The sequence below is a fragment of the Lepidochelys kempii genome, unplaced genomic scaffold (genome assembly GCF_965140265.1).
Source record: "Lepidochelys kempii isolate rLepKem1 unplaced genomic scaffold, rLepKem1.hap2 scaffold_68, whole genome shotgun sequence".
In the NCBI taxonomy this organism is placed as follows: Eukaryota; Metazoa; Chordata; order Testudines; family Cheloniidae; genus Lepidochelys; species Lepidochelys kempii.
In genome coordinates, this window is record NW_027333642.1 from 337,501 (window position 1) to 350,000 (window position 12,500).

Here is a 12,500-nt window from a genome sequence, read left to right on the forward strand (position 1 = left end):
GGAGCGTGCGTGGAGGAGGACCGTCGGGGACGGCGGGGGACCGCAGCGCGCCCCTGCTCGCTCTCGCGACCGTGTTTGGCCCTGCTGAGCCTCGCGGCTGGCCTGGGTTTTCGGACCCCTGGGTGGGCTGCCGGAGCCGCTCGACCTCGCGCGGCGGAGATCTCAGCCGGCCGGCAACACCCACGGCACGGGGAGGGGGGGGCCGGGCACGCGCCCGCCCCCCCCCCCACTCTCTCCCCAAGGAGGCAAGTCCCAATCGGCCCCGGGGTCGGGGAACGCAAAGGGGAAGCGGGACCCAAATCCGCCTGAACGCCGGAGGCCCCCTGCCGCCGGGGCTCCGGCCCGCGAAGGGCCCTTCCCGTCGCGAAGGTGAGCGCCACATCGATCGGAAGGCAAGCGGGGAGCGGGCCCCCCCTCCCTCCGGGGGGCGCCGACAGTCGGAGTTCGCATCCCGGCCACCGGGCCTGCGCCGGGGGTGCGAGGGGACGACGGGGTCCCCGGAGGAGAAGAGCCGGAAAAGGGGGGGGGCACGGAGGGCCGAGGGCCGCCCCACCTGCCAACGTGCCCCATTCCCCCCTCGCAAGATCGGGTACAACACTCAGATTGGTCCCCCGGGCTCATCTCTGGTTCTCAGAGGTTCTGAAAAACCTGTCCTCAGAAATCTCCGCGCACCCGTCGGAATGAACTATGTGAAAAATCCAACCGCCATTTTAGCGGGACCAATCTGAAAATCAATCCGACCTCGTGGTTCCCTCGGTCGGCCGAAGGGAGTTTTGGCGACCCCATCCGGACTTCCGTGAGACTGCCGGCCACCAGGTCAACCCGTTACTTTCAATGGGGTTGACCTGGTGGCCGAGCAGGGACTTAGAAATTTTTTCAGCCTTTTTCTGGGGTTGACCTGGTGGCCGAGCAGGGACTTAGCCATTTTTTCAGCCTTTTCCTGGGGTTGACCTGGTGGCCGAGCAGGGACTTAGCCATTTTTTCAGCCTTTTCCTGGGGTTGACCTGGTGGCCGAGCAGGGACTTAGAAAAATTTTTTCAGCCGTTTTTTCCTCCGGGTTGACCTGGTGGCCGAGCAGGGACTTACTAATTTTTTTCAGCCGTTTTTCCTCCGGGTTGACCTGGTGGCCGAGCAGGGACTTAGAAAATTTTTTTCAGCCGTTTTTCCTCCGGGTTGACCTGGTGGCCGAGCAGGGACTTAGCGATTTTTTTTCAGCCGTTTTTCCTCCGGGTTGACCTGGTGGCCGAGCGTCTCGCCATCCGCGGCCGGAGCGAGAGAAGGCCACCAGGCCAGCCTGCGACGCCGCGGCCGTGGATCGGGCCCCTGGAAGTCGGAAAAAAAATTTTTCACCGACCCCCAAAGGGGTGCTGGGGGGACACCCAGACCACTCTCCGGGAAAAAAAAAAAAAAAACGGAAAAAAGGATCGGGCCCACCCGAGGCAGGGGAGTCACCGGGTCAACCCGGACCCTGTCCCCGCAGGAGAGCTCCTCCAGGCCAGCCTGCGACGCCGCGGCCAGGGATCGGGCCCCTGGAGGTCTAAAAAAAAAAATTTCACCGACCGCCAAAGGGGTGCTGGGGGGGCATCCAGAGCACTCTCCGGCCGAAATGGAAAAAAACCTCGGAAAAAAGGATCGGGCCCACCCGAGGCAGGGGAGTCACCGGGTCAACCCGGCGCCTGTGCACGAGAGGTCCCGCCGGCCAGCCTGAAACGCCCCGCCAGGGATCGGGCCCTGGAAGTCTGAAATTTTTTTTCACCGACCCCATACGGGGTGGCGGGGGAAGGCATCCCTACCACTCTCCGGCCAAAAAATGAAAAAAAAAAAAAACGGAAAAAAGGATCGGGGCCACCCGAGGCAGGGGAGTCACCGGGTCAACCCGGCGCCTGTGCCCGAGAGGTCCCGCCGGCCAGCCTGAAACGCCCCGCCAGGGATCGGGGCCCTGGAAGTCTGAAATTTTTTTTCACCGACCCCAAACGGGGTGGCGGGGGAAGGCATCCCTACCACTCTCCGGCCAAAAAATGAAAAAAAAAAAAAAACGGAAAAAAGGATCGGGGCCACCCGAGGCAGGGGAGTCACCAGGTCAACCCGGAGCCTGCACCGCGGGCTGGGGCCGGACGGACCCCGATCAGCCCGGGTACCCCTGCCCTGGGGCTCGGGGCTTCCGGACACCAGGTCAACCCGGAGCCTGCACCGCGGGCTGGGGCCGGACGGACCCCGATCAGCCCGGGTACCCCTGCCCTGGGGCTCGGGGCTTCCGGACACCAGGTCAACCCGGAGCCTGCACCGCGGGCTGGGGCCGGACGGACCCCGATCAGCCCGGGTACCCCTGCCCCGGGGCTCGGGGCTTCCGGACACCAGGTCAACCCGGAGCCTTCCCCCCGCGGGCTGGGGCCGGACGGACCCCGCTCCGCCCGGGTCCCCCTGCCGCGGGCTCGGGGCTTCCTTCCCGTCCGGACACCATGTCAAGCCGGAGCCTGCCCCCCGCCGGACAAGCCCCCCAGGCCACCCTGCGATGCCGTGGTCACGGATCGGGACCCTGGAAGTCTTTTTTAAAAATTTTCAGCGACCCCAAAAGGGGATCTGAGGGGCATCCAGACCACTCTCCGGACCCAAAAAAAAAAAAAAACGGAAAAAAGGATCGGGGCCACCCGAGGCAGGGGAGTCACCGGGTCAACCCGGCGCCTGTGCACGAGAGGTCCCGCCGGCCAGCCTGAAACGCCCCGCCAGGGATCGGGGCCCTGGAAGTCTGAAATTTTTTTTCACCGACCCCATACGGGGTGGCGGGGGAAGGCATCCCTACCACTCTCCGGCCAAAAAATGAAAAAAAAAAAAAAAAACGGGAAAAAGGATCGGGGCCACCCGAGGCAGGGGAGTCACCGGGTCAACCCGGCGCCTGTGCCCGAGAGGTCCCGCCGGCCAGCCTGAAACGCCCCGCCAGGGATCGGGGCCCTGGAAGTCTGAAATTTTTTTTCACCGACCCCATACGGGGTGGCGGGGGAAGGCATCCCTACCACTCTCCGGCCAAAAAATGAAAAAAAAAAAAAAACGGAAAAAAGGATCGGGGCCACCCGAGGCAGGGGAGTCACCGGGTCAACCCGGCGCCTGTGCCCGAGAGGTCCCGCCGGCCAGCCTGAAACGCCCCGCCAGGGATCGGGGCCCTGGAAGTCTGAAATTTTTTTTCACCGACCCCAAACGGGGTGGCGGGGGAAGGCATCCCTACCACTCTCCGGCCAAAAAATGAAAAAAAAAAAAAAACGGAAAAAAGGATCGGGGCCACCCGAGGCAGGGGAGTCACCAGGTCAACCCGGAGCCTGCACCGCGGGCTGGGGCCGGACGGACCCCGATCAGCCCGGGTACCCCTGCCCTGGGGCTCGGGGCTTCCGGACACCAGGTCAACCCGGAGCCTGCACCGCGGGCTGGGGCCGGACGGACCCCGATCAGCCCGGGTACCCCTGCCCTGGGGCTCGGGGCTTCCGGACACCAGGTCAACCCGGAGCCTGCACCGCGGGCTGGAGCCGGACGGACCCCGATCAGCCCGTGTAACCCTGCCCTGGGGCTCGGGGCTTCCGGACACCAGGTCAACCCGGAGCCTGCCCCCCGCGGGCTGGGGCCGGACGGACCCCGCTCCGCCCGGGTCCCCCTGCCGCGGGCTCGGGGCTTCCTTCCCGTCCGGACACCATGTCAAGCCGCAGCCTGCCCCCCGCCGGACAAGCCCCCCAGGCCACCCTGCGACGCCGTGGTCACGGATCGGGACCCTGGAAGTCTTTTTTAAAAATTTTCAGCGACCCCAAAAGGCGATCTGAGGGGCATCCAGACCACTCTCCGGACCCAAAAAAAAAAAAACGGAAAAAAGGATCGGGGCCACCCGAGGCAGGGGAGTCACCGGGTCAACCCGGCGCCTGTGCCCGAGAGGTCCCGCCGGCCAGCCTGAAACGCCCCGCCTGGGATCGGGGCCCTGGAAGTCTGAAATTTTTTTTCACCGACCCCAAACGGGGTGGCGGGGGAAGGCATCCCTACCACTCTCCGGCCAAAAAATGAAAAAAAAAAAAAAAAAACGGAAAAAAGGATCGGGGCCACCCGAGGCAGGGGAGTCACCGGGTCAACCCGGCGCCTGTGCCCGAGAGGTCCCGCCGGCCAGCCTGAAACGCCCCGCCAGGGATCGGGGCCCTGGAAGTCTGAAAATTTTTTTCAACGACCCCAAACGGGGTGGCGGGGGAAGACATCCCTACCACTCTCCGGCCAAAAAATGAAAAAAAAAAAAAACGGAAAAAAGGATCGGGGCCACCCGAGGCAGGGGAGTCACCAGGTCAACCCGGAGCCTGCACCGCGGGCTGGGGCCGGACGGACCCCGATCAGCCCGGGTACCCCTGCCCTGGGGCTCGGGGCTTCCGGACACCAGGTCAACCCGGAGCCTGCACCGCGGGCTGGGGCCGGACGGACCCCGATCAGCCCGGGTACCCCTGCCCCGGGGCTCGGGGCTTCCGGACACCAGGTCAACCCGGAGCCTTCCCCCCGCGGGCTGGGGCCGGACGGACCCCGCTCCGCCCGGGTCCCCCTGCCGCGGGCTCGGGGCTTCCTTCCCGTCCGGACACCATGTCAAGCCGGAGCCTGCCCCCCGCCAGACAAGCCCCCCAGGCCACCCTGCGACGCCGTGGTCACGGATCGGGACCCTGGAAGTCTTTTTTAAAAATTTTCAGCGACCCCAAAAGGCGATCTGAGGGGCATCCAGACCACTCTCCGGACCCAAAAAAAAAAAAACGGAAAAAAGGATCGGGGCCACCCGAGGCAGGGGAGTCACCGGGTCAACCCGGCGCCTGTGCCCGAGAGGTCCCGCCGGCCAGCCTGAAACGCCCCGCCAGGGATCGGGGCCCTGGAAGTCTGAAATTTTTTTTCACCGACCCCAAACGGGGTGGCGGGGGAAGGCATCCCTACCACTCTCCGGCCAAAAAATGAAAAAAAAAAAAAAACGGAAAAAAGGATCGGGGCCACCCGAGGCAGGGGAGTCACCGGGTCAACCCGGCGCCTGTGCCCGAGAGGTCCCGCCGGCCAGCCTGAAACGCCCCGCCAGGGATCGGGGCCCTGGAAGTCTGAAATTTTTTTTCACCGACCCCATACGGGGTGGCGGGGGAAGGCATCCCTACCACTCTCCGGCCAAAAAATGAAAAAAAAAAAAAAAACGGGAAAAAGGATCGGGGCCACCCGAGGCAGGGGAGTCACCGGGTCAACCCGGCGCCTGTGCCCGAGAGGTCCCGCCGGCCAGCCTGAAACGCCCCGCCAGGGATCGGGGCCCTGGAAGTCTGAAATTTTTTTTCACCGACCCCATACGGGGTGGCGGGGGAAGGCATCCCTACCACTCTCCGGCCAAAAAATGAAAAAAAAAAAAAAAAACGGGAAAAAGGATCGGGGCCACCCGAGGCAGGGGAGTCAGCGGGTCAACCCGGCGCCTGTGCCCGAGAGGTCCCGCCGGCCAGCCTGAAACGCCCCGCCAGGGATCGGGGCCCTGGAAGTCTGAAATTTTTTTTCAACGACCCCAAACGGGGTGGCGGGGGAAGGCATCCCTACCACTCTCCGGCCAAAAAATGAAAAAAAAAAAAAAAAACGGAAAAAAGGATCGGGGCCACCCGAGGCAGGGGAGTCACCAGGTCAACCCGGAGCCTGCACCGCGGGCTGGGGCCGGACGGACCCCGATCAGCCCGGGTACCCCTGCCCTGGGGCTCGGGGCTTCCGGACACCAGGTCAACCCGGAGCCTGCACCGCGGGCTGGGGCCGGACGGACCCCGATCAGCCCGGGTACCCCTGCCCTGGGGCTCGGGGCTTCCGGACACCAGGTCAACCCGGAGCCTGCACCGCGGGCTGGAGCCGGACGGACCCCGGTCAGCCCGGGTACCCCTGCCCTGGGGCTCGGGGCTTCCGGACACCAGGTCAACCCGGAGCCTGCCCCCCGCGGGCTGGGGCCGGACGGACCCCGCTCCGCCCGGGTCCCCCTGCCGCGGGCTCGGGGCTTCCTTCCCGTCCGGACACCATGTCAAGCCGCAGCCTGCCCCCCGCCGGACAAGCCCCCCAGGCCACCCTGCGACGCCGTGGTCACGGATCGGGACCCTGGAAGTCTTTTTTAAAAATTTTCACCGACCCCAAAAGGCGATCTGAGGGGCATCCAGACCACTCTCCGGACCCAAAAAAAAAAAAACGGAAAAAAGGATCGGGGCCACCCGAGGCAGGGGAGTCACCGGGTCAACCCGGCGCCTGTGCTCGAGAGGTCCCGCCGGCCAGCCTGAAACGCCCCGCCAGGGATCGGGGCCCTGGAAGTCTGAAATTTTTTTTCACCGACCCCATACGGGGTGGCGGGGGAAGGCATCCCTACCACTCTCCGGCCAAAAAATGGAAAAAAAAAAAAAACGGAAAAAAGGATCGGGGCCACCCGAGGCAGGGGAGTCACCGGGTCAACCCGGCGCCTGTGCCCGAGAGGTCCCGCCGGCCAGCCTGAAACGCCCCGCCAGGGATCGGGGCCCTGGAAGTCTGAAATTTTTTTTCACCGACCCCATACGGGGTGGCGGGGGAAGGCATCCCTACCACTCTCCGGCCAAAAAATGAAAAAAAAAAAAAAAAAAACGGGAAAAAGGATCGGGGCCACCCGAGGCAGGGGAGTCAGCGGGTCAACCCGGCGCCTGTGCCCGAGAGGTCCCGCCGGCCAGCCTGAAACGCCCCGCCAGGGATCGGGGCCCTGGAAGTCTGAAATTTTTTTTCAACGACCCCAAACGGGGTGGCGGGGGAAGGCATCCCTACCACTCTCCGGCCAAAAAATGAAAAAAAAAAAAAAAAACGGAAAAAAGGATCGGGGCCACCCGAGGCAGGGGAGTCACCAGGTCAACCCGGAGCCTGCACCGCGGGCTGGGGCCGGACGGACCCCGATCAGCCCGGGTACCCCTGCCCCGGGGCTCGGGGCTTCCGGACACCAGGTCAACCCGGAGCCTGCACCGCGGGCTGGGGCCGGACGGACCCCGATCCGCCCGGGTACCCCTGCCCCGGGGCTCGGGGCTTCCGGACACCAGGTCAACCCGGAGCCTGCCCCCCGCGGGCTGGGGCCGGACGGACCCCGCTCCGCCCGGGTCCCCCTGCCGCGGGCTCGGGGCTTCCTTCCCGTCCGGACACCATGTCAAGCCGCAGCCTGCCCCCCTCCGGACAAGCCCCCCAGGCCACCCTGCGACGCCGTGGTCACGGATCGGGACCCTGGAAGTCTTTTTTAAAAATTTTCACCGACCCCAAAAGCGGATCTGAGGGGCATCCAGACCACTCTCCGGACCCAAAAAAAAAAAAAACGGAAAAAAGGATCGGGGCCACCCGAGGCAGGGGAGTCACCGGGGCAACCCGGCGCCTGTGCCCGAGAGGTCCCGCCGGCCAGCCTGAAACGCCCCGCCAGGGATCGGGGCCCTGGAAGTCTGAAATTTTTTTTCACCGACCCCATACGGGGTGGCGGGGGAAGGCATCCCTACCACTCTCCGGCCAAAAAATGAAAAAAAAAAAAAAAAACGGGAAAAAGGATCGGGGCCACCCGAGGCAGGGGAGTCACCGGGTCAACCCGGCGCCTGTGCCCGAGAGGTCCCGCCGGCCAGCCTGAAACGCCCCGCCAGGGATCGGGGCCCTGGAAGTCTGAAATTTTTTTTCACCGACCCCATACGGGGTGGCGGGGGAAGGCATCCCTACCACTCTCCGGCCAAAAAATGAAAAAAAAAAAAAAAACGGGAAAAAGGATCGGGGCCACCCGAGGCAGGGGAGTCAGCGGGTCAACCCGGCGCCTGTGCCCGAGAGGTCCCGCCGGCCAGCCTGAAACGCCCCGCCAGGGATCGGGGCCCTGGAAGTCTGAAATTTTTTTTCAACGACCCCAAACGGGGTGGCGGGGGAAGGCATCCCTACCACTCTCCGGCCAAAAAATGAAAAAAAAAAAAAAAAACGGAAAAAAGGATCGGGGCCACCCGAGGCAGGGGAGTCACCAGGTCAACCCGGAGCCTGCACCGCGGGCTGGGGCCGGACGGACCCCGATCAGCCCGGTTACCCCTGCCCTGGGGCTCGGGGCTTCCGGACACCAGGTCAACCCGGAGCCTGCACCGCGGGCTGGGGCCGGACGGACCCCGATCAGCCCGGGTACCCCTGCCCTGGGGCTCGGGGCTTCCGGACACCAGGTCAACCCGGAGCCTGCACCGCGGGCTGGAGCCGGACGGACCCCGGTCAGCCCGGGTACCCCTGCCCTGGGGCTCGGGGCTTCCGGACACCAGGTCAACCCGGAGCCTGCCCCCCGCGGGCTGGGGCCGGACGGACCCCGCTCCGCCCGGGTCCCCCTGCCGCGGGCTCGGGGCTTCCTTCCCGTCCGGACACCATGTCAAGCCGCAGCCTGCCCCCCGCCGGACAAGCCCCCCAGGCCACCCTGCGACGCCGTGGTCACGGATCGGGACCCTGGAAGTCTTTTTTAAAAATTTTCACCGACCCCAAAAGGCGATCTGAGGGGCATCCAGACCACTCTCCGGACCCAAAAAAAAAAAAACGGAAAAAAGGATCGGGGCCACCCGAGGCAGGGGAGTCACCGGGTCAACCCGGCGCCTGTGCTCGAGAGGTCCCGCCGGCCAGCCTGAAACGCCCCGCCAGGGATCGGGGCCCTGGAAGTCTGAAATTTTTTTTCACCGACCCCATACGGGGTGGCGGGGGAAGGCATCCCTACCACTCTCCGGCCAAAAAATGAAAAAAAAAAAAAACGGAAAAAAGGATCGGGGCCACCCGAGGCAGGGGAGTCACCGGGTCAACCCGGCGCCTGTGCCCGAGAGGTCCCGCCGGCCAGCCTGAAACGCCCCGCCAGGGATCGGGGCCCTGGAAGTCTGAAATTTTTTTTCACCGACCCCATACGGGGTGGCGGGGGAAGGCATCCCTACCACTCTCCGGCCAAAAAATGAAAAAAAAAAAAAAAACGGGAAAAAGGATCGGGGCCACCCGAGGCAGGGGAGTCAGCGGGTCAACCCGGCGCCTGTGCCCGAGAGGTCCCGCCGGCCAGCCTGAAACGCCCCGCCAGGGATCGGGGCCCTGGAAGTCTGAAATTTTTTTTCAACGACCCCAAACGGGGTGGCGGGGGAAGGCATCCCTACCACTCTCCGGCCAAAAAATGAAAAAAAAAAAAAAAAACGGAAAAAAGGATCGGGGCCACCCGAGGCAGGGGAGTCACCAGGTCAACCCGGAGCCTGCACCGCGGGCTGGGGCCGGACGGACCCCGATCAGCCCGGGTACCCCTGCCCCGGGGCTCGGGGCTTCCGGACACCAGGTCAACCCGGAGCCTGCACCGCGGGCTGGGGCCGGACGGACCCCGATCCGCCCGGGTACCCCTGCCCCGGGGCTCGGGGCTTCCGGACACCAGGTCAACCCGGAGCCTGCCCCCCGCGGGCTGGGGCCGGACGGACCCCGCTCCGCCCGGGTCCCCCTGCCGCGGGCTCGGGGCTTCCTTCCCGTCCGGACACCATGTCAAGCCGCAGCCTGCCCCCCGCCGGACAAGCCCCCCAGGCCACTCTGCGATGCCGTGGTCAGGGATCGGGACCCTGGAAGTCTTTTTAAAAAATTTTCATCGACCCCAAAAGGGGATCTGAGGGACATCCAGACCACTCTCCGGACCCCCCAAAAAAAAAAAAAAAAACGGAAAAAAGGATCGGGCCCACCAGAGGCAGGGGAGTCACTGTTTCAACCCGGAGCCTGTGCAGAGAAGTCCGCCAGGGCAGCCTGAAACGCCGCGGCCAGGGATCGGGCCCCTGGAAGTCTGAATTTTTTTTTCACCGACCCCAAACGGGGTGCCGGGGAAGGCATCCCTACCACTCTCCGGCCAAAAAATAAATAAAAAAAAAAAACGGAAAAAAGGATCGGGCCCACCCGAGGCAGGGGAGTCACTGGTTCAACCCGGAGCCTGTGCAGAGAAGTCCGCCAGGCCAGCCTGAAACGCCGCGGCCAGGGATCGGGTCCCTGGAAGTCTGATTTTTTTCCCACCGACCCAAAACGGGGTGGCGGGGGGGAGGCATCGCGACCACTCTCCGGCCAAAAAAGGAAAAAAAAAACCGGAAAAAAGGATCGGGGCCACGCGAGGCAGGGGAGTCACCAGGTCAACCCGGAGCCTGCACCGAGGGCTGGGGACCGACGGACAACGCTCAGCCCGGGTACCCCTGCCCCGGGGCTCGGGGCTTCCTTCCCGTCCGGACACCAGGTCAACCCGGAGCCTCCCCCGCGGGCTGGAGCCGGACGGACCCCGCTCAGGCCGGGTACCCGTGCCCCGGGGCTCGGGGCTTCCTTCCCGTCCGGACACCATGTCAACCCTGTGCCTGCCCTCGCCAGACAAGTCCCCCAGACCAGCCTGCGGCGCCGTGGTCAGGGATCGGGACCCTGGAAGTCTGAAAAAAATTTTTCACCGACCCCAAAAGGGGTTCTGGGGGGGCATCCAGACCACTCTCCGGACCCAAAAAAAAAAAAACGGAAAAAAGGATCGGGCCCACCCGAGGCAGGGGAGTCACCGGGTCAATCCGGAGCCTGTGCAGAGAAGTCCGCCAGGCCAGCCTGAAACGCCCCGGTCAGGGATCGGGCCCCTGGAAGTCTGAAACAAAATTTTCAACGACCACAAAAGGGGTGCCGGGGGGGCATCCCGACCACTCTCCGGCCAAAAAACGGAAAAAAAAAAAAAAAACGGAAAAAAAGGATCGGGGCCACCCGAGGCAGGGGAGTCACCAGGTCAACCCGGAGCCTGCAGCGCGAGCTGGGGCCGGTCGGACGCCTTCTCCGTGCGGGTCCCCCTGCCACGGGGTCGGGGCTTCGTTCCCGTCCGGACACCAGGTCAACCCGGAGCCTCCCCCGCGGGCTGGAGCCGGACGGACCCCACTCCACCCGGGTCCCCCTGCCCCGGGGCTCGGGGCTTCCTTCCCGTCCGGCCACCAGGTCAACCCTATACTTTCAATGGGTTGACCTGGTGGCCGGTTTGCTTTTCGGCCACCAGGTCAACCCTATACTTTGAACGGGTTGACCTGGTGGCCGGTTTGTTTTTCGGCCACCAGGTCAACCCTATACTTTCAATGGGTTGACCTGGTGGCCGGTTTGCTTTTCGGCCACCAGGTCAACCCTATACTTTGAACGGGTTGACCTGGTGGCCGGTTTGTTTTTCGGCCACCAGGTCAACCCTATACTTTCAATGGGTTGACCTGGTGGCCGGTTTGCTTTTCGGCCACCAGGTCAACCCTATACTTTGAACGGGTTGACCTGGTGGCCGGTTTGCTTTTCGGCCACCAGGTCAACCCGGTTCCTGCCCCCGCGGGCTGGGGCTCGGCGGATACCGCTCCGTCCGGGTCCCCTTGCCCCGGGATCGGGGCTTCCTTCCCGTCCGGACACCAGGTCAACCCGGAGCCTCCCCCGCGGGCTGGAGCCGGACAGACCCCGCTCCGCCCGGGTCCCCTTGCCCCGGGCTCGGGGCTTCCTTCCCGTCCGGACACCAGGTCAACCCGGAGCCTCCCCCGCGGGCTGGGGCCGGACGGACCCCGCTCAGGCCGGGTACCCGTGCCCCGGGGCTCGGGGCTTCCTTCCCGTCCGGACACCTTGTCAACCCTGTGCCTGCCCTCGCCAGACAAGTCTCCCAGGCTAGCCTGCGACGCCGTGGTCAGGGATCGGGACCCTGGAAGTCTGAAAAAAAAAATTTCAACGACCGCAAAAGGGGTTCTGGGGGGGCATCCAGACCACTCTCCGGACCCCCCAAAAAAAAAAAAAAAAAAAAGCGGAAAAAAGGATCGGGCCCACCCGAGGCAGGGGAGTCACCGGGTCAACCCGGAGCCTGTGCAGAGAAGTCCGCCAGGCCAGCCTGAAACGCCTCGGTCAGGGATCGGGCCCCTGGAAGTCTGAAACAAAATTTTCAACGACCACAAAAGGGGTGCCGGGGGGCCATCCCGACCACTCTCCGGCCAAAAAACGGAAAAAAAAACCGGAAAAAAAAGGATCGGGGCCACCCGAGGCAGGGGAGTCACCAGGTCAACCCGGAGCCTGCAGCGCGAGCTGGGGCCGGTCGGACGCCTTCTCCGTGCGGGTCCCCCTGCCACGGGGTCGGGGCTTCGTTCCCGTCCGGACACCAGGTCAACCCGGAGCCTCCCCCGCGGCCTGGAGCCGGACGGACCCCACTCCACCCGGGTCCCCCTGCCCCGGGGCTCGGGGCTTCCTTCCCGTCCGGCCACCAGGTCAACCCTATACTTTCAATGGGTTGACCTGGTGGCCGGTTTGCTTTTCGGCCACCAGGTCAACCCTATACTTTGAACGGGTTGACCTGGTGGCCGCTTTGCTTTTCGGCCACCAGGTCAACCCTATACTTTGAACGGGTTTACCTGGTGGCCGCTTTGCTTTTCGGCCACCAGGTCAACCCTATACTTTGAACGGGTTTACCTGGTGGCCGGTTTGCTTTTCGGCCACCAGGTCAACCCTATACTTTGAACGGGTTTACCTGGTGGCCGGTT